At 42.5% G+C, this 23,401-nt stretch overlaps 2 long non-coding RNA genes across 2 annotated transcripts; one reads left to right on the forward strand and one right to left on the reverse strand.

The window, feature by feature from the left end:
• Nucleotides 1–2,772: 2,772 nt before the first annotated feature.
• Nucleotides 2,773–17,331, reverse strand: LOC115392320 (uncharacterized). Its single transcript, XR_003931836.1, has 3 exons — nucleotides 17,194–17,331; nucleotides 3,117–3,124; nucleotides 2,773–2,784 (listed from the first exon to the last, which is right to left on the reverse strand). It is a non-coding gene; the product is annotated as an uncharacterized LOC115392320 (long non-coding RNA).
• Nucleotides 4,124–23,031, forward strand: LOC115392319 (uncharacterized). The gene is made up of 3 exons (XR_003931835.1): nucleotides 4,124–4,683; nucleotides 18,895–18,898; nucleotides 23,017–23,031. It is a non-coding gene; the product is annotated as an uncharacterized LOC115392319 (long non-coding RNA).
• The last annotated feature ends 370 nt before the right edge of the window (nucleotides 23,032–23,401 follow it).

Here is a 23,401-nt window from a genome sequence, read left to right on the forward strand (position 1 = left end):
CTTCTCGCAGAGCGCGCAAAGGCGGGAATTTCATGTGTTCAGGAGTAAAAGAGGGAAAAAAAAAAACTTTCAGGGTGAGATCTGAGACGATACTGAGTTATTTTCAATGCATGTCTTATTTCTTGTGTTCTTGTAAAGAAATAAGACTCTTCTTGAAGGCAGCAATGGTGAAACATACAAAAGAAGTTATAGTGTGGCATGAAATTCATACCTAAAAATGTTAATTTTCTGTTTGAATAATGTGTCACATAAAGCCTCCCCTCCTCTCATTTGATGGGCGTTTTCCCTTTGTCGTTATGTTCTTGAAAAAGGATGTATTTCATAACATTTAGTCTGTAAAGCTGCAATGAAAAAGCAGGAAGCGATGCCGTCAGTACCTCTGCCTCGCTATAGGGGGCAGTGCAGAGCAAAAATGCTTATGCTTGTTTCTGCTGTGGCTTTTATTAATTGTTTCGAGTTGAAGTCTCAGGATCACTCCATTACAATACTGAAATTAGAAAATATTCAATTCAATAAAAGCCCTGTGGGGCAGTCCACTCTCTAATTTTATTTTTTTTTTAATTTTCTTCATAACTGCAAATAATGTAATCATAACAAATGGAAGAGGAAGAATTATAAACTTTATTTTTTTTAAGTGAAACTAGTTTTGAATGTCTGATTTAATGGACACATCATGGAAACACTAGAATACTGAAACAACGGAGCAGCACACTTCTGCCTCCCATGAACCTTGACCTCATATGGACCTCAGTTATATGTTTGTAGAAATTCTGATATTTCTGTGAAGCACTTTGGTCAACTGAAGTTGTTTTTAAACGTGCTGTACAAATAAAATTGAACTGAATTGAATTGAATTAAATATGAGATTCAAGCATCTTCTGATGGTTTCATAAAGGTGCATTTTCTGTCAAGATGTCCATTCTTCTTAATGTTTACTTTAAAGTAAATTCACTACATCTTATGTAAATGGAAAAAAACAGATTAAATTAAAAGGTAGAACATTAAGTGTTGCATGTACAGCAGTTGCCCAACTAATTTCCCTTCCTGACTTCCACTTTCAAAGTCTGCAACATATCAAATGACGTATTTTTTTTTTTTTTAAGAAAATCACTTACTAAATTGAAAAATGAACCAAATGTGTTACTTATATTATGCTCGCACACATTACATGTGAGCATCTCTGCTAATGCTAAATAAGTTGAGTCAGTGTGTTGTTCTGGTTCACTGGTGAATATGGTTTGAATCACCCATCATAGCCCCTGAAATTAAAAAAAAGATAATAAAATAAAGAGTGAGAGCATTGACTAGATGGGGGTGTATTCCCCCCATCTAGAGAATCCCAGCCTGCATTTAGGTCACGATCAAAGCTAATTCCACCTGATTTCAATCTTCTACCAATGCAGCTTGTTCAATATTATTAGTGAAAGTGCTTTCGGTTTTTTATTATGCTGTGTGTGTGTGTGTGTGTGTGTGTGTGTGTGTGTGTGTGTGTGTGTGTGTGTAGTATGCCTCTTGAAGCGTGGCATGCGTTTCGTAACTTCATGTGTGTGTGTGCGCGCGTGTGTGTGTGTTTATAATCCAAGGCCATTCAATCGCACCGCATGCATCCATCCCATAGCCCGGTCGCCATGGTTACCGGGGCCACTTATCACAGAGGGTCCCCGGCAGATCAAACAGGTGTACATCCCTGCCATGTCTCTGCTCCACCACTGTTGCTGGGAACCTTTGTTGCGCGCGACGCACAGGTGCTCGACGCCACCGGTGGAAAACCAGCAGGAGCGCGGAGACATTGTCTTGATGTCCCGGACTGAACTGGTGTGTGTGTGTGTGTGTGTGTGTACTCAGTGTCCCTCTGAGAAACAGTATGAAGCTTCTGAGAGAGTGTGATTTCTTCCCTTTTTGCCATAAAGGGGACATTTTGTGGTCCAAGACTTCATCAAACTGTCACTTCAGCACTGCACACCTTTAGATACTGATATTTGTTGATATCACATTTTCATTTTCTTTATTTGGCTTTAATACATTAAAAATAGAGCAGATTATTTCATTGATGTTGACTGTTGCATTGCTGTTTGCTGCAGGTCGTGTTCAACATGAGACTCATGACTTCCAGAGAAGTGCAGGTATGTAAACCACCTGAAGTTCCCACATCTCCCTGTTTCCACAAGTGAATATATACGCTATTTTTTTACACTAAAGCATCAGTATCAGGCCATTAGGTCATTTTATTGTGGTAGTAAGAGAGCGATTCATGACCGTGTGTCACCAAGTGAAACCTGTAATTCTATAATAATATTTGTTGGAATTTTGGAAAACAAATCTGTAGCATTGCTTTTAGATCAAAACATTTGCCACAAATACAAAGCATTTCTACTAATTGTATGACAATTTTCCAACATGTACTGTAAATTTGCAACGTTTGCTAAAAATACAGACTTTTTGTCACAAATTTGCAAGGTTTAAACATGTTTGTTCACATTTGTTGTAAACAAATGTAAGTTTTTTTTTAATTGACTGTTGTGCGCTAATGTGCCCACAGCGAGCAAAAAGAAAAAAAAAAAAACTAAACATGTCAAAACCGCAAAACATGAAGCAAAAGCATTAAAACAGATAAGTCACTCAAAAACTCCTGGATTCTGATTGGTTAACACTGAAGCCCCGCCTACTTTAGTACAGCTGGAAAACCATCTTTTTTTTTCAGCCAGATAAATGCAGTGGAAATCTGTGTGAGTCGATGAATTTGTGTGTGTGTGTGTGTGTGTGTGTGTTGTTTTTTTTTTAAGGCTCGTATTTGCATTTGCTCTGCTCTCGTGTAAAAACGCCTTTAAGATTCAGGTGACAGGATGGGAGGAGAAAATGAGATGAGGAGATAAAAACGGGGGATTTTGGAGGGAAACGCGTTCGAGTCCTGGCAAACAAAGGCTTGTGTCACACTGTGAACCCGGCGAGGGTTATTTGACTTGGAGACCCCGCCGAGCGCGTCGCCCACCCAACCACCCTCCCTTTGCTCACCTTGCTCTGCCACCCTCGCCCCTTCACCTCCTACCCTGCTGTTACCCCCCCCCCCCCCCCCCCCCCCCCCCCCCCCCCCCCCCCCCGGCCTCTGCGTGCAGCACCTGTTCTCCTCCAGCCTCCATCCTCCCTCCGGCGCCCATTTCTGCATCCTGCTGTTGACGGAGCGTGCATCCCTCCCTCCCCCGCTATCTAATAAACCTGAAAGGACAAACATAAGCCCCACATTTCCCACTGCCCCCCCCCCCCCACCCCCAACTACCAAAAAAAGAAAATCACAGCTAAATCTCCTCTCCTCTTCTCCTGGCATTAACGTACAGCTCCCATAATGCGAGTAAAGCCACGCGTGACATTAAAACAACAGGTTTGGCTCGGCGCGTCGCTCCCTCTGATGTTATTTAGGGGATAATTACTATTGACAGGCAGCGCTCGGGCTCGTGCAGGCAGTCGTCGAGCCTGCGAGGATCCTCGCGGATCCATCCTGACAAGTGGGCCGCGGTCGGAGCTGCCTTCCACCTGTTTGCCAGTTTATTCCCGGGAAACACAATTACCTCCGGGGATCCGGAGCGGGCCTCGGCCGCGTTCACACCGCCGGCCGATCTGATTAGGACGCCATTAGGCCGAGGGTTTTAGTTGCCAGGTGCACGAGGGGGAGTCTATGAGGGACAAAATGTAATCTTTTAATAAAAATAAAAATTAAGGTGTCCCGGTGGTCTCGTTCACTGCATTTCTGCGTGTGTGTGTGTGTGGGTTTTTTTTTTTGCACCCTGCATGCTCCTCACCTTTTCCGTATGTCTCTCATTTCATCTTTAATCCCCTCATCGCACCTTTCCCTTTCTCTCGCTCTCACTCCTCCGTTTCTCTCCTCTCCCTTGCACCTCTCTTACACCACTTCCCTCACCTCGTCTTCCTCAGCAAGACACCCCTCCTCTTCCTCCCCCCCACCTCCTCCGCTGTCGTCTCTTCTTTTTCTTTCTTTCTTTTTTTTTTTTTTTTTTTTTGAATTTTCATTCGCGGCCCTCTCCCTAACCCAACAACCTCGGCTCTGGAGAGCGCCACACCGCTCTCCACCCCCCCACCACCACCACCAGCCTCCCCCTCCGCCCCCGTCTCCAGCTGCTTCTGCCCCCGCGGCGAGCCCTCGTCTGAGGCCGCCGTGTCCAGGAAGCTCCCTCGGCGAGAGGTCAGCGGTCCGGCTGTTTTCTCCGTTCTCCCCCTCAGCGGTTCTCCAGCCACGGCTGGAGATCACACGGTCTTTCATTCACTCTTGAATCGCCTGCCAAAGGGTTAAATATATATTTATATATCCATTATTTTCCTCCCTAAAACCCTTAAACCCTTATATTATTTCAGACGCCCACGCCCGGCTCACCATTCTGCATCCATTTGTATGTTTGATCCATTCAGGCTGGAGGGAGTTTACGGCCACCCCGACATGCATTTGGAGCGTTTTTAAACATGAATACAGGCTTTTCACATTAACTGTGAACCCTTATAATTACCACAAAACAAATGTAACGTGTTGATCGCACACCAGTGGCACTGTTAGTGCTATTGTTTCTCAAAACGAGGACCCCGTTCCCACTGGCTGCGTCGCACTGTCACAAATTGGATGCTGTTAGTTTTCTCTCTCTATTTATGTCTCTGAGGAGTAAAAGCAAAATGCATGCAGTTTTTTTTTTTTTTTTTAAGTGTCGTCTTTGTCTTGTTAACTGTGCCGTGTTAATGACAACAAGCAACTGACGGACTTAGCAATTATCAAAATTGTGCAGTGCAATCAAAATAGAGCGAAGAACGGGTGAATTTAATTAAAAAACCTTATGGGCTGATGTAGAGAATTTAAATGTGAACTTTTTTATTTTTTGTTTTGCTTCGTGATCCAAAAAGAAAAAAAAAAAATTTATCAAAAGACAAAAAGAATATAATTGAAACAGTGGAAATGATGGCGCGCGCTAGCTAGCTAGCTGGAGAGACGGCAGTCGTCCCGCCTTTTTTCCTCCTTGTGGCTTCATTATGATGCCAACACGCGAAAAACTGAGTGTGTTATAGATAGAAAAAGACGAACAGCTACATGGAATTGTGGAGAAAGGAAAACTAAATTAAATGTTTCACTTAAGGCACAAAGGCTCAAAGGTAGAACAGGGACTTTCTGACTCGCCGATGTTGAGTGATTTTTATTAAACAGCAAGTACAATACCCACAATGCCTTGTGTCCGCCTGCACTACGGCGGCTCCAGTAATTTAAAATACACCACATTCAACACAATTGATGGGAAAAAAAGGACGCAACAGAACCACGACGCATCTGGTGTAAAATGGGGCTAAAGCTAACTACAGCGCTAACGGCCTAGCTTTACTACAGATTAAGTATTTTTCTTTATGTTTCTGACTGTTGAACCAATTTTATCTCCTCATCATACAACTATAAGCTTTTAGTCACACCATGTAGGGAAAAAATAAACAGTCTCCGCTAAGCGCAAAGTAGGTGAAACAAACTTTGTAAAGGTGAAGCAACAGTCATGTTTTCCAAAAGTTTGATGAACTTGTTAATGTGAAAGTGAGGAATTTATTGAACTAAATTGTCTTCAGCTTTTCGGACTGCAATTAAACAAATGGAAATTTGAACACCAGAGCGTTGTCCCAGAAATTTTAAGTTTTTTTTCTTACCACCATTGGGTCCTAAATCTACACATTAATGTCATTATTATTATTACTAACTGCTCTGTGATGAAAAATTAATTTCACCTTTTCTTGCTGAAACATGCCCTTGATTTCTCTCTTGATTCTTCTTAAAAGATTTCCCACACACTGTTATGTCCCGATCACTGTTCGATCAATATGCTGACGTTCTTCTACTTCTGCTTGACAGGAACAAACCAAATATGGTCACATGAGGGGCTATATTCTGTGGAGTATCTTCTGCACATATTTGTCAGAGCTTTCACTTCTGGGCTGATGAAATGATGCTGTATAGATTTTGATCCGATTGGTTTTGGAATTCATGACTCTGTGTTATTGACTCTGAAGTTCTCTCGTTGAATTGAATTTGTGCCTCGGTTGATGTTCGTGGCAGAGCATCCGTCTCCATTCCATCATATGTTGAAATACTGAAACATTTCAATCGTTGCCGCTTTCTGCCTTTAGGTCTCAAAGCAATCGATTGATAGACCAGAAAAATAAGGAAATTTGAATTTGGTTCATTAATCCTTTATCCTTTTCCCTTTTTATGTGTATATGTGTATCATGTTCATCAGGAACATGCTGAGTATGAGTCAAATCAGATAGATAGATAGATAGATAGATAGATAGATAGATAGATAGATAGAAATAGATAGATAGTTTAAAAAGAACTTATGGATGGATGCAGCAACCTGCCAGTTTATGAAGGAAGAATATGACGTTTTCCAGTTTTGTCATGAACTGAGGTGGAGTGAATTGTTATTCATTGTGTGTTGCTAATTAATTGTAAACCAATTTAAAAGAGATAGGAATGACCTGTAGTGAAAGGACGAAAAGACTTAATTGGCGAACTTATTAATTTAACATTCATTTATTGAAATGTACTTGGGCGAAAGGGAAGGAAAAATTAATCACAATATAAATTATCTTCAGAATTGCGAATCATGATGTATGCCGGTGGCCGGAGGACAGAGAAAATCTGGTCCGTCAGCCAGCGAATAATGAAAATGTGTCATCTTGGACGAGGACGGCGCTCTTCAGAGAATTTCATTTTCTAATTCTCTGACAGACGCAGAGGGGGAGCTGAACACATGTACCTCCCCCTCACATACACCAATTACCGCAATGAGCAAATGAAAGGCTGTGTCCCATCAGGGCCGCCGTAGGGGGTAGAGGGAGAGAGAGGGAGAGAGGTGGGGGTGTTGGGGGGGGGGGGGGGGGGTACATAATTGCCCCCCCCCTCCCTTCTCCCTCCTCTATACACACACACACACACACTTACATCATACACAACCATCATCTGCTATTTGTTCGTATTCCCACAGTTGTCTGTTGGGCTTGGCGGCAGATTGGCTCTCCTTGTTTCTTTTCTCTTTTTCTGTCTCCGTTTCTGCTGCATTTCTCCATCGTGCCATTTTACCCACTCCACAGATTTCCTCCCTCCTCCTCCTCCTCATCAACTGTCACCATGCTCACTGACATTTTCCCTGCTTTGATTTTTCCCTTTTTTTTTTTTGTCTCCTCTCCGTAACAATAATAGCAGTCAAAATATGTAGAGAGAGTCCGCGGGGTCAATCAGTTTTATTTGCAGCTTCACAACATCTAAAATGAAAGACAATGACTGACTGGTTGACTGGCTTTTAATGACTGTTAGTGCCTTTTCAGGGTAATTATTATCAAAAAGAAAGCGTTTTACCTCTGATTTTCACAGCCTGTGCAGACCAAACCAGTAAATTACTGTCCGCTCCAGCCTCTTTGTGCCTTTAATTGTAGCAAATGCACGTACAGTTTAATATCTGCCTCTTATATATGCAAATTTCACAACATTTCAATGTGAAAAAGGGAAAAAGGAGGCACAAAAAAACAACAACTTGAAAAGCAGCATCACGGGAGAACTGATGCGTTTGTTGATTTAGGAACATGTCTCGTGTCATTTGACTTGTAGTAAATGCATGTGCACTTGAAAACTGTGGTTTCATTGTATTTTTAACAGCCTGTGCAGCCCAAACCGGCAAATCACTGTCCGTCCAAGCCTTTCAGTGCCTTTAAATTGTAGTAAATGCATGTACAGCTCAATATGTGCATCAGGCGCTTTTTTTTTTTTTTTTTTTTTTTTTTTCCTTTTTGCACATTTTGCACTGAAACTGTGCATTTTTTTGGTTTAGGAGCATGTTTCTTCTCTCTTAAATTGTAGTAAAAATGCATGCATGAAGTATGTGCATGCATTGCATCTCTGCATGTTTCATTGTGAACTAACAGAAACACTCAATTTACATAGTTGAAAGTGAGAGGAATATTAATTCTCTGAACAACAAGACTGCAGATTTTAAAGGATATGCCAAAAAGAAAAAAGATAGTCACAAAGATTTGCCCTGGATCCCAACTCATCATAAATTTCTCAGCCTACCCACACCAAACCAGTAGATTACTGCCACTCCAGCCTTTTTGTGCAATTAATTCATAGTTGATGCATGTAAAGGTGAACATCTGTATCTTGTATAGAGACTATAAACTTAGTTTACACACATTAATTGTTATTTCATTTACAGACAGTCATTCATATCATGCATGTGTCTGCACATATTTAAATACAAAGAAGGAGGGATGTAAGAAAGCAACTCAAAAAGTTATTATTAACACATTTAAAAAACTAGTGTAATTCAGATTTTCACAGAACTTATGCGGAAGTAAATATTATCTTTTGAATCCTCATGATCGCATGCACAGTGGACCCTTTAAGTCTTGTTTGTGAAAATTTCTCTGTGTCAAAATCACCAAAAAGACAAAAGGGAGGACATAAAAGAAGCTACGTTCAGAGGAAATGACTGCTCTTCCCTACAAAGTGAAATATTAATTCATTGTTTGGAGCATGACTTAGAAAAATGAAAAAAGATGATTGTGAAGTAAGATTATAATTGATTTCCAATTATAGTAAATAAAAAAGCATTATGACTTGAATTTTACAACAATGTTTCAATCAAACCAACAAATAATCGTCTGCTGTTGTAGTTATGGCTTTTCCAAGGTATTCTAGGTCTCATGTCAGCATCAGGCTCGCTTGAAGAATAATAAAAATGGACATAACACACACTTGGAGCCAAAAACTGATAGAATTTAATGTATTGGCAACTATAACCAGAAAAATAGGACAGTCCTGGAATTGACAATGACTTGAAAATACTGATTTTATATCAAATTTCTGTTGTTAGAATTTAATTTTTTGTTATTATTAAGCTGGAATGTGAATTTAAAACCAACACATTCTCCATCAAAAGTAAAGCTGACCATTTACGTAGTCTTTGCTATAACGGGAGTGAGTCCATCTTAAAGGTTTCAACAGCAAAAAGGAAAAGAAATACTGTTCAGAGATACCTTGCGTTCATTTAATCACAACTGATGCAAATGCAATTGGTTTTTTGCTTTTGTTTAAGCATTTTTACAAATATTTAGGCAAAACTAACCTCAGCTGCACTTTGTAATTCAGTGTGTTACATTACCGTAAATAAAGACATGCTGTGTTCGTTGTAAAAATCAGGAAAATGTGAGATAAATCAGTGTAAATACCAAAAGAACAGCTGCTAACGCATGCCTCAATATAGAGCATTTTTTTAAGCAGAACCCTCTTAAATCTTTGACCCCTGATGCTTTTCGTGCCTGCAATCAAGAGAAAGAGCCCGTGCACGAGACCTGATCTGAAGGCGGCAAAATTAAAGCCGAAATCTGCACCTTTCCGTCTAATTTGCAGCCGCCCTGCACGGATCTCCAGCCAGCCAGAGCTTAAATGGAACTGTAAAATGTGGGGGAGCTGGGAAGCCCACCTGACTGCATGTTCCGGCTGCGCTGGGCTGCAGCGCCGAGCCTCGGCAGGCTAATTGAAGTCAATCACAGGGCACTGCTAATGATCAGCCTGCAGCGACCCTCCATGGTCTGTCATCTTTCTGTCTGCTGCCCTGCGTGGTATTTAGAGACATCCAGAAGGTGGAGAGAAAATGAGAGAGAGAGGGAGAAAGAGAGAGAGAGAGAGAGAGAGAGAGAGAGACGCAAAAAGAAAAAAAAAAAAAAAAGGCAGGGGAGGTGGAGGGGGTGTGGACATGTGACCCCGAGGATGAAATGTCCAGCATGCTGTGCAGGAAGTGGCCGCGTCCGGCTCTGCTCACTTCCGCTCAGTGGCTATTAACCCTCCTCCCCCCCCCCCCCCCTCCCCCCCTGCTCCCGGGCTCCCCCACGGCTCCAAATTCACTAACACAGAATCGATAGGAGCAGGTGGAGGCAGGAGGTGGGAGGTGGGAGGACAGGAACTGTGGATGAGGTGAGAGGAGGAGGGGGGAGGAGGTGGCGGTGGTGGAGGAGGGGGAGGGAAAATACGGAGCAAAACAAGGCGAAAGAATAAGAGAGGCTACAGAGGGAAAGAGGAAACGGGAGGGGAACAAAGGATGAAAGGAGAAAGGGAGGAAAAAATGAACAAGAGGGGACATTTAAGAAAAGAGGAAAGAAGTAGGACACACGAGAGTGGGGGGGGGGGGGGGGGGGGGGGGAGAGACACACAGCAATGCTGAATACAGACCTTAAGAGCAGGAAGCAAAACACAGAAATAATGCAGATAAAGAGGCAAAGGATGGAAAATGTGAAAGAAAAAAAGCAATGGGAAGGATAGAAAAACAAACCTGACTAGAAAATGACTGTTTCTAGAAGATCGCAACATAAATGACAGGACTGAAAAGACGAGAGAAAAGGATACAATACAGTAGAAAACATAAAGGGAGTCTATAGATTGAAGTTATTGAGAGCAAGAGGAAGAAAGGAAAGAAAAAAATGTGGGTGCATAGGGAAATATTTTAAACAGAGAAAGCTGAGGAAATCTGAAAGAGAATTGAATGAAAGGGCAAAAAATAAATTAAGAGGAAGAAATAGAATGAGACGGAACACAGAAAAAAGAAGAGAAAGTTACAAATGTAGATAAAGGCAAAGAAACTGTCAGAGGACAAATATGGAAAAACTGGATGCAGGGTTAAAAGAATACATTGAAAGGAAGCTGAGAAAATCTGCAAAGGGAACAATCGAACACCAAAGATAAGAAGAAAAGCTGAGAAGAAAGAGAGTGACAGCAGATAGAAGAGAGAACAACAACAACAGAAAATAGGAAACATTAGAATATAGAAGAGAAAAGAAAAAGCAGGAAAAGAAACCGAGGGAAAGAACAGAAAAAAAATGAGAGGAGAGTGAACAAAAAAATAGAAAACAGGAAGGAGAAGTATTTGCAAAACTGAGAAATCTGGCAGTCAAAATGGAGAAAAGGACAAAATTGAAGAAAAGAAAAAGCACAAAAAGCAGTGAGGTGTAAGATGACCGATGGAAGAATGAACACAAGAAAAGAAAATCAAAGAAACAACTGAAAAAGAGAAGAATAAAGGTGAAAAAGCAGAAATGATGAGAGGACAGAAAAAAATGAAAAGAGAAAGAGTGACAACCAGTGAAAGTGAGAGTGGGTTGAAGTGGAAGAAGCAAAAAGCAAATGAAAGCTGGGAGGGAAATGATGGAGAAATCTGAGAAAAATACACAGATTGAAAAGATGAAGGTGAAGAAAAGGGGGAGGAAGAAAGAATGGAAAAAGAGCAAAATGAGAGGATTTACAGCATGAATCCTCTTGTTTGCAGAGATCTTAAGGATTCATCTTCTTGTATTCATTTCAGTCAAATCTATTTTCCCAAATTGATTTCTGTTAATTAAACCAGCAGTAGTGGCGGCGGAGTTCTGAGCGGATCGGCTCCGGTTTGTCCGACAGAGCGCCTCGTTGCCCGTTCTTTCGCCGCCACAGCGCAGCGCCGCGGCCCTGCGTGAACCTGCAGCCGGTCGGCTGCAGCAGATCTCTGCCTCGTCTGCCCTCCCGACATTTTGACTTTATGAGCCCGGCCTCGCCGGAGAGATTTTAACGAGCGTGGCGTCTCGTACGTCTTCCTGAGTCCCACAGCCCGCAGGAAACAGCAGCGTCTCGCCGTCTCCTCACCTGGGCTCTGCTTGCAGCTCATCATGGGGATTTCTTGTTTGACATAGTTAGTATGATTTAATGAGCAGCGATATTTGCAGCGTGCATGTGCATGTTGTGCATGTTGTGCAACCTCTTGCATGTTTCACTGTGCAAATGTTCAAAACCAGCTCGAAAAGTAAATAGAAACAATTTGGAGCTCGTTCTAACCTTCACAGCTGCAGGGAAGTGAGAAGAGCGCTGATCACGGTGCAGTTTTTGTTCCTTGTGCATTTTTCCAATTGTTTGCGTAGATTTCATTTATGAAGCATAAGAAGAAAAGAAGCTAATCCAAAGCTTGACAGAAGCAGGAAAGACAGGAAACTGTGATGCTTTCTTATATTTTATCCTTTGGATCATAGCTCTTAAAGTGTCTTTGAATACTTCCACCATGCATGTGCATGTTTTCAAGCTAATTGCATGTTTCATTGTGAGACTGCATGAAAAGACGCAAGAAATCAGCTTGAAAAGTAAAAAAAAATCAACCGAAGAAGAGCCCGTGACAAGCACTGTAGCAACAGGAAACGCTGGAAACAATTGAGCGCGATACATTTTTTTCATTTAGTTCTACTTCCTTCCTATACATTTGCATCACGCTGGTGCACTGTTGCTACTGTTTGCGTGTCTTTCAATAGCTGAATGAATTCAAACCACTCAAGAAATCAGCCTAAAAAGGAAGACAGATAGAAAAAGTGTCCATCCTGAGCTTCACAGCAGCAGGGAAATGACCGTATTGTGTCTTGACAAACCAGATTTTACAAGTTCCCTTTGTTTGTTGTTTGTAAGGATCAATAGTTATCTGGTGCATTTTCATTGTTTTGTAATTATTGCACGTTGACAAGAAACCATAGAAATGCCATCCAAAAGCTTCACTGAAGCAGGAAAAGGAAACATTTCACTGTTTGAATCAGGTAATTAAAAAAAAAAATTGATTATTTGCAACTTGTATGCATATTCAGCAACTTCAAAACCAGGGAAAAACAAACACATGAAGCTGATTGCAAGCTTCACAACTATTTGAATAGGATATAGTTTTTACTTTCATTAGTATTTATATTAGTCTATTTTTATACCTTTTTGTATGTGTTTTTATCAGAAAATGTACAAAAAGACAAAAAAATGATGAAAGAAAGCATATGGAGCCCATTGTGAGCCTCACAGCAGCAGGAGAGACATGAAACCATGGGAACATGACATGCTTTTTAATGTTAGCATAATTTGTAGTGCATTGCAGCATTTGCCGTAGGCACGTGCGTTTGTGTGCAAAATGTGCAAGAAGACTCAAGAAACCAGCTTGAAATCGGAAAGGTTGTGAATGAGCTGTTCTGATTATCACAGGTGCAGAAAAACCAGCAACAAAAAACACATCCTCTGATGATTATGGTAGCTTTAAAGAAGGTTTGTGCGCCTACTTCTGGATTATTGCATCAGAAATTTGCTTTGCATGCATCCGTTTGGAGATATTTCATTGTGAAAACTATCAAAATGACAAAAGACGCCAATTAAAATTTAAAAATATTACCAAAATAAACCCAAAATTGAGTCCTTTTTGTGCTTCTAAATTCAAATATATGAAAGCGTTGCCCAGTATTTGCACCATACTTGAGCATTTTTGATAAATAGGAACACAGAGGAAAAAAAAAAAGACAGAAGAAACCAAGTTAAAAAGCAACAAAAGGGAACAGAATGAATGCTGAAGCTGATGGAGCTGATATCTAAGATGTTGCCAGTGGCGACGGAATTGAGGAATATGAGGGGATACAAACGGAGTGCGATTGATTACATGTTTGTCTGAGAGCGTCGGGAGACAAACCCACTGCGTCGCAGATGAACCTGCTTTGATACACTCGACACGGGACGCACGCGCAGCGACAGCAGCGCCTGTGGAGCCGAACGCCATCCAACACAACATGCCTGCAGTGAACCCCACCTGAGACCCCGGTCCAGTCTGCTCTCAGGGTCTGCGTCGCATTTCCTGACCGTTATTTTTTTTATATATGTAGAAGAAAAGAAAGAAAAAAAAAACACCCCCCCCCCCCCCCTTAAGAGCCTCGTTGATATGAAGTGGAAGTATGAATTAGGATAAAGTCCTCGGCTCTAGAGGGGCTCTTTTTTGTGCGCGCGCGTCATTAACATGAAATCTTAACCTATTTAAATTCATCGTCATGAGCGAATAGTTAATGATTTGATTAGCTTACCATACATGTAAAAGGAAATTGTTCATGTCGGATATGATGGAATATGATAAAAGGTTTTTTTTTCCCCCCTTCTCTCCCTGCACTGTATAAGAATTACATTTCACTAACAGGCCTTGACAACCTAATTGAACATTAGTCTAATATAGAACATTACCAGAAGAGAAATGAAAGCCTGCTGTCCTTGAACACTCTGTCAGCTTCATTGTGAACACTACTGTCTTCTCCCAGTTATTTCTCTCTCTGGCTTTGAGTGAAAGGACCTTCATCCCGAAGTGGAGAGCATAATTTCGCCCGCTCTAATGACACAGAACTATTCAGCCGGCTGCCCATAATTGTTGGACCAGGGCTGGGAGAATAATAGTCCCAAACTCTCACCCTCCGAGCTTTTCTTCCGCACTAGTCTGAGTACACGCAGTGACCACGCTCCTCCAGAAAGACAGAGAGACGGAGATAACTAGAGCCAGCAAGTTATGTGAACTATGGGGAGCCCATTATTTCCTAATATGCGTTTTTTAAAATGTGAAAATTAGAAGCGGTCCGGACGTGGAGCTAATTCCTAATGTGTCATTCTCTCTGGAGTGAGCGCTCACGGGTTTAACCAGACGCCATGTCCTTGTGTGGAGATCTTCAATGTTCCTCGGCTAATACCTGTAACTCAGTGGACGTTAATGAGTACTGAGAAGGGCAGGAGGAGGAGGAGGAGCGGCGCTGGTCTAATGAACTCATAGCTCGCCGTACGCTGTCACTCTCCTGCTCGGCGCTGTGACCCGGACAATGCCGCCACATTGTCGGCGCGGCATTGTGCGCGCTAACCCCGGCAGCCGGCGCCCCCGCGGAGAATCAATAGCTCCTGTAACTTAAACTTGGTAGTGGTGCGGGCCAGCAGAGGCAGCTGTCATTCCGGGCATTGTTGGTTCTGACAGCAGCCGCTGACGAGGCCTTTGTGAGCCGAGGGACTCTGCACCGCGCCGCAGACGCGACGTGGCGCGGTGCGGAGGCTGCGCGAGTTCACCGCCAGACGATCAAGATTTCTATCCGAAGGCGCCACGGCTGAGAGGACGGCTCGGTGCAGGGAGGGCGGCGGGATTACTCGGGAGGAGAGAAGGGTCAGAAAGTGGGCGAGTCTTCATCAATGATAGAAAAGAAACTTTAAAAGAGAAAAAAAAAAAACAGAATCTTTTTTGGAGCTGACATGAGTCAAAAAATGTTGATCTAAGAAAAAAAGTTTTCTGCTTAAACTGAAACATGGGGGGGGGGGGCTTCAGGGAGGGGTTATTTCTTGTCAAATTTTACATCATAATCCTGGTTTTAACGTCACACGGTTAAAAACTTTGCTTGTTGTTCATGTAATGAAGATGAACTGAAGGTATGAAGCTTTGGGCATGACAGTCCTACAGTTGTGTGACTTTAAATAAAGACCTACCTGAAGTCCTTAACCTTCAAAACATACCTCGAGAATGACTTTATGTGGCTGCAGGTGCAGAGTAAATCATCTGAAATCAAAGTGGGATTTCCATTTCCCTGAAAGAACTGTCAGTTCTTCGTTTTTGGTGAAATTCTCCCTGTTCTTTACTCTCTGTCCCTCCGTCACAAATATTTCACCCCACAATTCTAAAGTATTTTCCTTTATATTTGCATAAATTATTTCAATATTCAGAATTACTTCATGTGTCAGTTGTTTTCTGTACAAGTAAATAAGACAAGAAACCAGTATTCAAATCAAACCGTAGTTAAAATAAACAACTTATAAACATACAAACGTGTACATACAGATATCTACAATATTACACTTTAAATCATTCTCATGACAAAATGAGTAAAATCTTTATAACATCTTCAGAATTCCTCCTTTGCTCGTGTCATTAACAGTATGGCCACTAGAGGTCAGACTACATACAAACCAGCATATCCTCAGACGATTGTGTTGTATTTGGCTCCCAATGAATAAACCTGACTTTACTTGAATCAAATATCCTTCTAGCAGCCGTTTCTGTTGACTGGAAGTGGAAGCAAGTGAAAGATGGCCTTTATGTAGACATAAAGTGAGAAAAATGCTCAGTATTTTGCAGCTTTACGTTAAAAACTAGACTGTTAGGGATCAGAGGTCATTTCAATTCGTGCTTTCGATTCAGAAAAGTTCAGACAGCAAAGTCTTGAGCAGTGATTTCTTGACACACAGATATGCTGAAAACACTGTAGCTTGCATGGTAGATGCTGCTGTGGCTTTGTTGTGTGTGTGAGTGTGTGTGCAGTGTCGAGAGCAACACGAGCATTACAACCGACTTGCATGTCCTGAAAAATTATACACTAAAACCTGCATGCGCATCTTGAAAACATATTAAAACTGTACTGCAAGAAATGCTGTCGTGAAAACAAATTGACAAAATACAACAAAACTTGACTGTTTTCACTGAAAACGGATCGATTTCAGGTCCATGCAGTCAGGGTTCAGTGAAGCTCCCAGCCAACGCTGACCCCAAAAACACGAGGACAAACCAGACCGGCAATAAAGAGACAGGAGCTGCCGAAAGGACGGACACAGCATCAGGATCTGTGGCTCAGGGAGAGAAGCGGGCAATTAAAAAGACACGTAGATCCACGCCGGGCAGGGGAGAGACGCTGAGGCACAGCTGACAACAATCAAGGAGTAATCAGCAAGTAGAGGACGACACATGGGGGGCGGAGCAGCACAGCGCCGGAGGAGAGGAGGGACGGAGCGGGAAATACGAAATCATAAACATCAACCTGCTGACGTGAACCGGGACGCACGATGGCGACATGAAACATCTGAGACACTTCAAAGTTTCTACCCAAGACTGTCATTTAGAGATTAAATCAGTTTACTATTGGCGGCTGAAAAATTCCATAAACGGCACACTTTTCTTAAATATACCGTTTCATATTTTCAAATTAAAAGCATCAATCTGGTGCTTTGAGAGTTATACTTATTATGAGAAGTATAACGCATCAGGCCAGCTCATCATTTTACAAATCCGAGAAATCGCACAACGTAATCCCAGATATTCTGGTTTTGAGCCGATTCTTTGCCGGGTTAAATACATGAACAGTTTATTTCCTCGCATGAAACCACAAGAGCGACATTAAGCACAGTTGCAGCATGAGATGGCATGAAACGGGATGAATAATGACGGGGGGAAAACATAAAGGAAACAAACCACGAAGAGGACAGGACAAGACACAAAATGTAGCACTTTTTTCATCAAGCTGTGTCAAAACAGGAAAAAAAAAATCCTGTATTTTTCATGAGCTGTTTCCAGCTACTTATTAGGAGACTCAATATAAGACGACTGGATTTCCATGGTTACCCATTGAAACGTCTTTTTGTAGATACTTTCCAGGGCAACAATGGAGCTCAATGACACTCAGGCTTGAGATTTATAAGGTTTGGGCTCCACAGACAACACCGAGTTTCTCTCGATTCATTGGCAGCGAGACGAAAAACACCGGTGGAAGTGAGAGAGAGAGAGAGAGAGAGAGAGAGAGAGAGAGAAGCCCTGTAACGCAAAGAAACACCCGATCCTCACCTCGTTAGCAACCAGGATGTGAAAATCAATTAAGGAGGAAACTCAAGGATTTATCACGTCTTTCTCAGTCCGAGGTGAGAAAACAGCGTCGGTTTGAGCCTGTAAAAAACATGTTATCATAAATAACAGAGAATGTATTCGTCCTGGGCCCTGATCCCTGTCATCAATCATGAGTAAAGTGGGAATCGGTTACTTAATTCTCAGAAAAACTGCAATGTGAAGTTTTTTTTCTTTCTTTTCTTTTCTTCTCCCGCCTGGGCTCCAGTGATATACGGGTTTTAAATTATACATTTAGCAGCTCAACATCTGCAGGGTCTGCTCCTTAATGGGCTTTAGGCTGAGCTTTGATTGGATCCTGTTGTGCCTCGACCCCAACGAGGACCTGAAAGGCTCCGCGGAGCACGGCGCCCAGAGAGCGGGGATATGAATAGAAAGGTATTGAAGCAGGTATTGAGGTCTCTGAGGAGGAGTGTGCATGCGTGCGTGCGTGCATGCATGTGGGTGTGTGTGTGTGTGTTCTTTTCAGGTCTTAAGAGCTCTTATCCCCGAGCAGTAAAACATGGAGTGCAGCACTCCCCGACCCTGCCGGTCATTTCATCTACTTCCAAATGTCACAGTGTCACAGACCTTTGTTAAGATCAGCAAGCAAGGCAACTGTGTGTGTGTGTGTGTGTGTCTGTGTGTGTGTGTGTGTGTGCGTGTGTGTGTGTGTCTTAGCAAGTCTCGGAGGTGATGACATTATTAGATTAGCTCAGGGTACGTCGAGTTTAAGGTTTGAGTTCGAGAAATATTCACACTAACACTCTCCCATTGACGTCGCATTGAAAACTTTACAGTATTAAAGGAGGTTTAAACATCTGTGCTGTTTGTCTTTGGATTGTTGTGTGTTACACAGATCGAGTGTCCTCCCGTCGGTTTGGAACCTCTGCCTCACCTGCAGGTGATCGCAATTGTCAAACTCTGCAGTTTTTTTTCACTTTAATGCAGCTTTTGACCCACATTTCAGCTGTTTACGTTTGGTTGTTGACTCTTTATTGCAGATATTTATCTTTTTTTAAGCTAGATTCATATAAATATCTTTTAAGATCGATAGATATGATGGATAGACGTCGTCTTCAAGCATCAGAATTAAAGACCAGGAGTCTGTTGATAGTCCACACCTCCATCACAGTTCAAATAAGTGATTTTCTTCTTCTTCTTCTTCTTGTTTTCGTGGAGGCCTCCGCTCGTCCTCCGGGACAGTAATGAGGCGGGAAAGCCTCGCCGGCCAGCGTGTGGCGTGGGGCCGTTTACCCGCCATTAAAGATTAATAGAAATGGAGGAACGGCGGAGAGGTCAGCGAGGCCGAGGCCGGCGATATTAACAGGAAATGGGAAGGAGCGGGGCCGCTGTAGGCGGGCTCGCAGCTAAACAAGCCATTATCATTCATTTACTGGAGATTTGTCATTCACAACACAAGCTGCACCCACAAAGTGAGTGTAAACAGTTACCTGGCGGCTTGATTCACCTCCATCTCCTCTTCTCACTACTTATTTTCTTTCATTTGTTTTCTTTCCTCAGGTAATATTGTTTTGAGTTTTTTTTCTGTCCTCACATTTATATTTCTAACTATTTATCCTTCCTTTTAACCCTCTTTATTCTTTATTTTGACATCACCTCCATTTCTCATCTTTTTTCAATTCTTTTGTTTTTATTTATTTCACTCTCCTTCCATTTGTTTTTCTTCTGTCCATCTTTTTCTACTTTAGTTCTCTTTCTCGGTCCACTCCTGCTCGGTCGTTCATTTTTATCATTATTGTCATATATTGTTTCTTCCATTCCACTTTCCTTCACTCGGCTTTTCTGTCATTCATTCTATTCTTAGTTTCTTGAACTGCTGCATTTTCCAATATTCATTTTTTGTTGTTTTTCTTCTTCAGACTTTTTTTTTGAGTTGTCACATTCATTCTTTTCCTTTCTTTCTTTACCCTGTTTTTCTACTTTTCATTGATTTTTTTTCTTTCTTCTCTTCAGTTTTCCCAACTCTTCTTCTCTTGTGGTGTTTTCATCTGTTCCCTTCCACAGCTTCATTCATTTTAATTGTCTTCATCATTCTGAATTCTTTACTTAACTTTCTTTCCATTTTCCTTCTTTATTCTATCTCTATGTAGATTTTTCAGTTTCAGTTTTTCCTTTCTTTCCATCCCTCTCCTTTTCTTTATTTCCCCCTTCTTTCTTCTCTCCATTCCCTTTGATGCTTCTCTACTTTTCTTTCCTTTCTCCTCTTTTCTCCTTAATTCTTTCCTCCTCCTTCCCTCTCAGACCTCACTTCGATCCTGCTTCTCTCTTCACCTTCGCCATCCTCCCTTCCATTTTCCTTCTCCTCTCCTAATCTCACCTCAGCTCTGCTCTATAATATCTCTTTTTCCTCCTCCGCCTCTCCGCTCCTCCCTCCCTGATCCTGGACGGATCCGGCGTTATTGGCAGAGCTTTAGAGAACCAATACCGGGAGATTAAACTAGTGTCCGTTTCCTCTCGCGTTATTAAAAGAGCCGCCGCGGCACATCGGCTCGACCTCCATCTCCACCGCGTGCGTGCGATCCCTCCCTCCCTCTCTCCGAACCCCCACCGCGAGGCCGCTTGTTTACGAGGGGGACGCTCAGCTAAATGAATTCATCAAGGTTGCTTCATTTCTCCCCCCCCCCCCCCTCCTGTTTGCATCAACACATGCAAATCCGGAGTGGCTGGGCGTCCCTCGATGTTTACGGCATGTGCGGCGAATGAATAAAGAGTCGGTGATTCATGTAATGAATGCGATGAAATAAAGTGCGTTTAGGTTCCTCATTAAACAGTGTCAAGTGTGTCGTTAGCTTGTGTAACGTGCTTATGCGATTAGCCTCAGAGAGTATTAATAACCTCCTAACTCTCTGTCTCTGTCTGTGTATTTAGAGAATACATACGTTGGGAGTAATTCGGCTGGTTCACGTCCGTGTGGCGCGCCGTGGAAGACTAGTGATTTTGTTGTTGTAAATTTAGATTTCTAACAACAAGTCACAGTCTGCCTCAGCGCTCCGCACCATGCCGTCCCTGCTCTCCCGCCGGATCACCCAGCGCCGCTCAGCTCACCGTTCGGTTTGTGACCCGCGAAGCTCGCGCAGTCCTGGCGAATCGCTGCCTTGAGTTCCTGACAAGTTCAGATCTCAAAATTGAAATAAGAAACTTGGTGGACCCGCAGTTTCCTGGAAATCTGTCAAAACCCTGAAAATAAGAGAATATCAAGAAGAAAGGAAGGTATAAACGTCGGGAATAGAGAACTAATAAGGGAATGAGTGGATTAGTTAATACATGAAGATACACTCGAACCAACTTATTGCCAACTAACTACTGACTTGGTTTACTGTCAAGCATCCTGAGGCTGTTTATTGACTAAATTATTGACCACTGAGAAAACTGAATCACTTCATTCACTAAAATGACTCACTTTAGCAACTTCTTTTGCTGACTGAGCTCCGTTAATTTGTTTGCGGACTTCATTCGCTGCCGTCTTATCAAAATGTATCTGTGGTCTTTATGTTACTGCCTTCATCCGTCTCCCAAACGAGCTGGTCGTAACAGTGGCTTCACAACTTTGTCTGCAGCTGGAAACTCAATCTATTGAATACATTTACCAATTTAGTGCACCGATTCCATTTACTGAGTTTATCAACTTAGTTTGTTGCTCGGTGCCAGACTTCACTGACTAAATTGAGAAATGTAATTTGTGACTAAAAATTCAGTGAAGTCACTTAATGCATCAACTCACTTTACTGATTTAGGTTACTGACTTAATTTATTGACTTTACTCACACTAGCTATGTTCACTGACTTAATCCGCCATTTTATTTTAATGACTTATTTTACGGACTCAGTTCGTTCCAGAGGTTACTACATGGCCTAGTCAGTTAATGGAGTTACTGATGGTCAGTACAGGAATGAATAAAAATGTCAAGATTTATGAAAATGTGAACAGAAGCCATCAGTAGATATTGTTTAGGGATGATTGATTCAGATACTCCTTATCGCGACAGACTGTGTTTTGGTGTTGTTCTGTTCTGTTTGCCTTTTTAATGATCCTCGTGTGTTTTAGGTGCTCTGCTGAACAGAGACTGAAATCCGTCACGCTGGACTCTCAAGATTTGACGGAACGCAGCGTGTTTCCAATAAAATGAGAAAGACAGGAGAGGTTGTAGCTGAGGATGGAGAGAATTTCTACTGCTGTGGGATTTGATGCACATTGATCCAGCTGTAACAGAGATGTCAGGATTTTACCAGAGTGCTTTTCTTTTCTGTCTTTTCTTTTTTAACCCTTTGTTTCTCTGCGTTGGTGCTGCAGCTTCCAAACGCTCCACGGCGCTCAAGGTAGTCCGTTTTAACCTTTTAGCAGTTTCACAGCTGCCGGGCGTGTTTGTGTTTTAAAACACATCCCTCCGCTTCGGGCTTTAATTAACATTTCTGCACAACGCTGGCAGGAGCAGCGGAGCAGCCTCTCATATCCTATTTGCTGTGGGAGGTTAGTGGAATGAAAACTTCATTTCTGGGCTTGTATAGATTCAATGGTTTGAATGTACGTTCTGTAAATGTTCGGCCTTCTCTTTCACTGCCATCACACCATTGTCTCTTTTTTTTTTTTTTTTTTCCCAAGGTAAGTGCGTTTCTCATATGTATTGTAATTTGTGTTTTGGTTGACCTTGTTGAGAATATAGCTGAGATTATCTGTCGCTTAACATGATACTCCACAAATAAACAGTTTCCCCCGAGAAAACGGTAACCTTGTGTCTTTTTTTTCTGCTCTTGTTTACTTGTGTACATTTTCTACTGCACCTGAAATAAAAAATAAATAAATAAAGCGGAGACTGTAGACCCTGCGGTTCATGTGAGCTGATTAATGTTCTGCGCTCTGCATATTCCGCCCCATTGTACATCTCAGCCAGACTCCAACTGTGGCAATCAATTCAATCAGTAGTGCTTATGAACCCATTACAATCTGGCTGAGAGCAGGCGGGGGCCGCATCCTTCCACTGGCCTCCCAGTAATTACTGTTTAGTCAAGCCATAAAGGACGGCTGCATGGATGGATGGATGGATGGATGGATGGACGGACGGATGGATGGACGGATGGACGGACGGACGGACGGCCTCATAAAGCACATCCCTAATGACTTCCATGTGACGATGAATATGCATCACAGCGACTGGGCGATCAGAGCGGGTGTTGTGATACCTACGCCCCCGCTCCACACCTCCCGTCTGAAGGCCGGGGGTCTGGCGGCGCTTGTGAGGACGTCTGCTGGGCCTGGAAGGCGCGAACGCGTCCGCCGCTCTCAACCCACGGCGAGTAAGGGGCCGGGGAGCCGACGCTCGCCGGCCTCCAACCGCTGACCTCCTGGAGGGGCGGCGTGTGCGCCCGAGTCACCGGGCCGCGAGTCTGAAGGGCCTCTGAGAGCTTCACACGTGGGAGGTTACAGATGAGCCGCCTATTGTTACCACTTGTTGTTGTTGTTGTTGTTGTTTTTTTCAACCTATCAACATAAACGTCAGGGCAGTATTTTTCAAAGTGTGGGAGGATTACAGAGCGTGAAGCGCACTGCCCCCCACAACTCTCATTTTTTTCTCTCACAAATACACAATTTCCCATTATATTTTATGTTATTACTGTGGCACCGACCGATACATTGATTAACGGCCTCCTGACGTCTTTAACGATCTGCTCTGAGTGAATCCCCTCTCAGGTCTTTGCTTCATCCACTTTTGCTAAGTGAATTTGATAAAGTAGAATTTCACATCGCGTAAAAACACAATTAAAATGATACACATTGTAAAATGCCGACAACTCACTCGTTCACTTAAAACTCACGCATACGTCATTTTTCACACATCCATATGTACATATTAGTTGAATTCTGAATCTTTTTTTAATTAAAAAAGACA

Source organism: Salarias fasciatus, chromosome 7 (assembly GCF_902148845.1).
Source record: "Salarias fasciatus chromosome 7, fSalaFa1.1, whole genome shotgun sequence".
NCBI lineage: Eukaryota > Metazoa > Chordata > Actinopteri > Blenniiformes > Blenniidae > Salarias > Salarias fasciatus.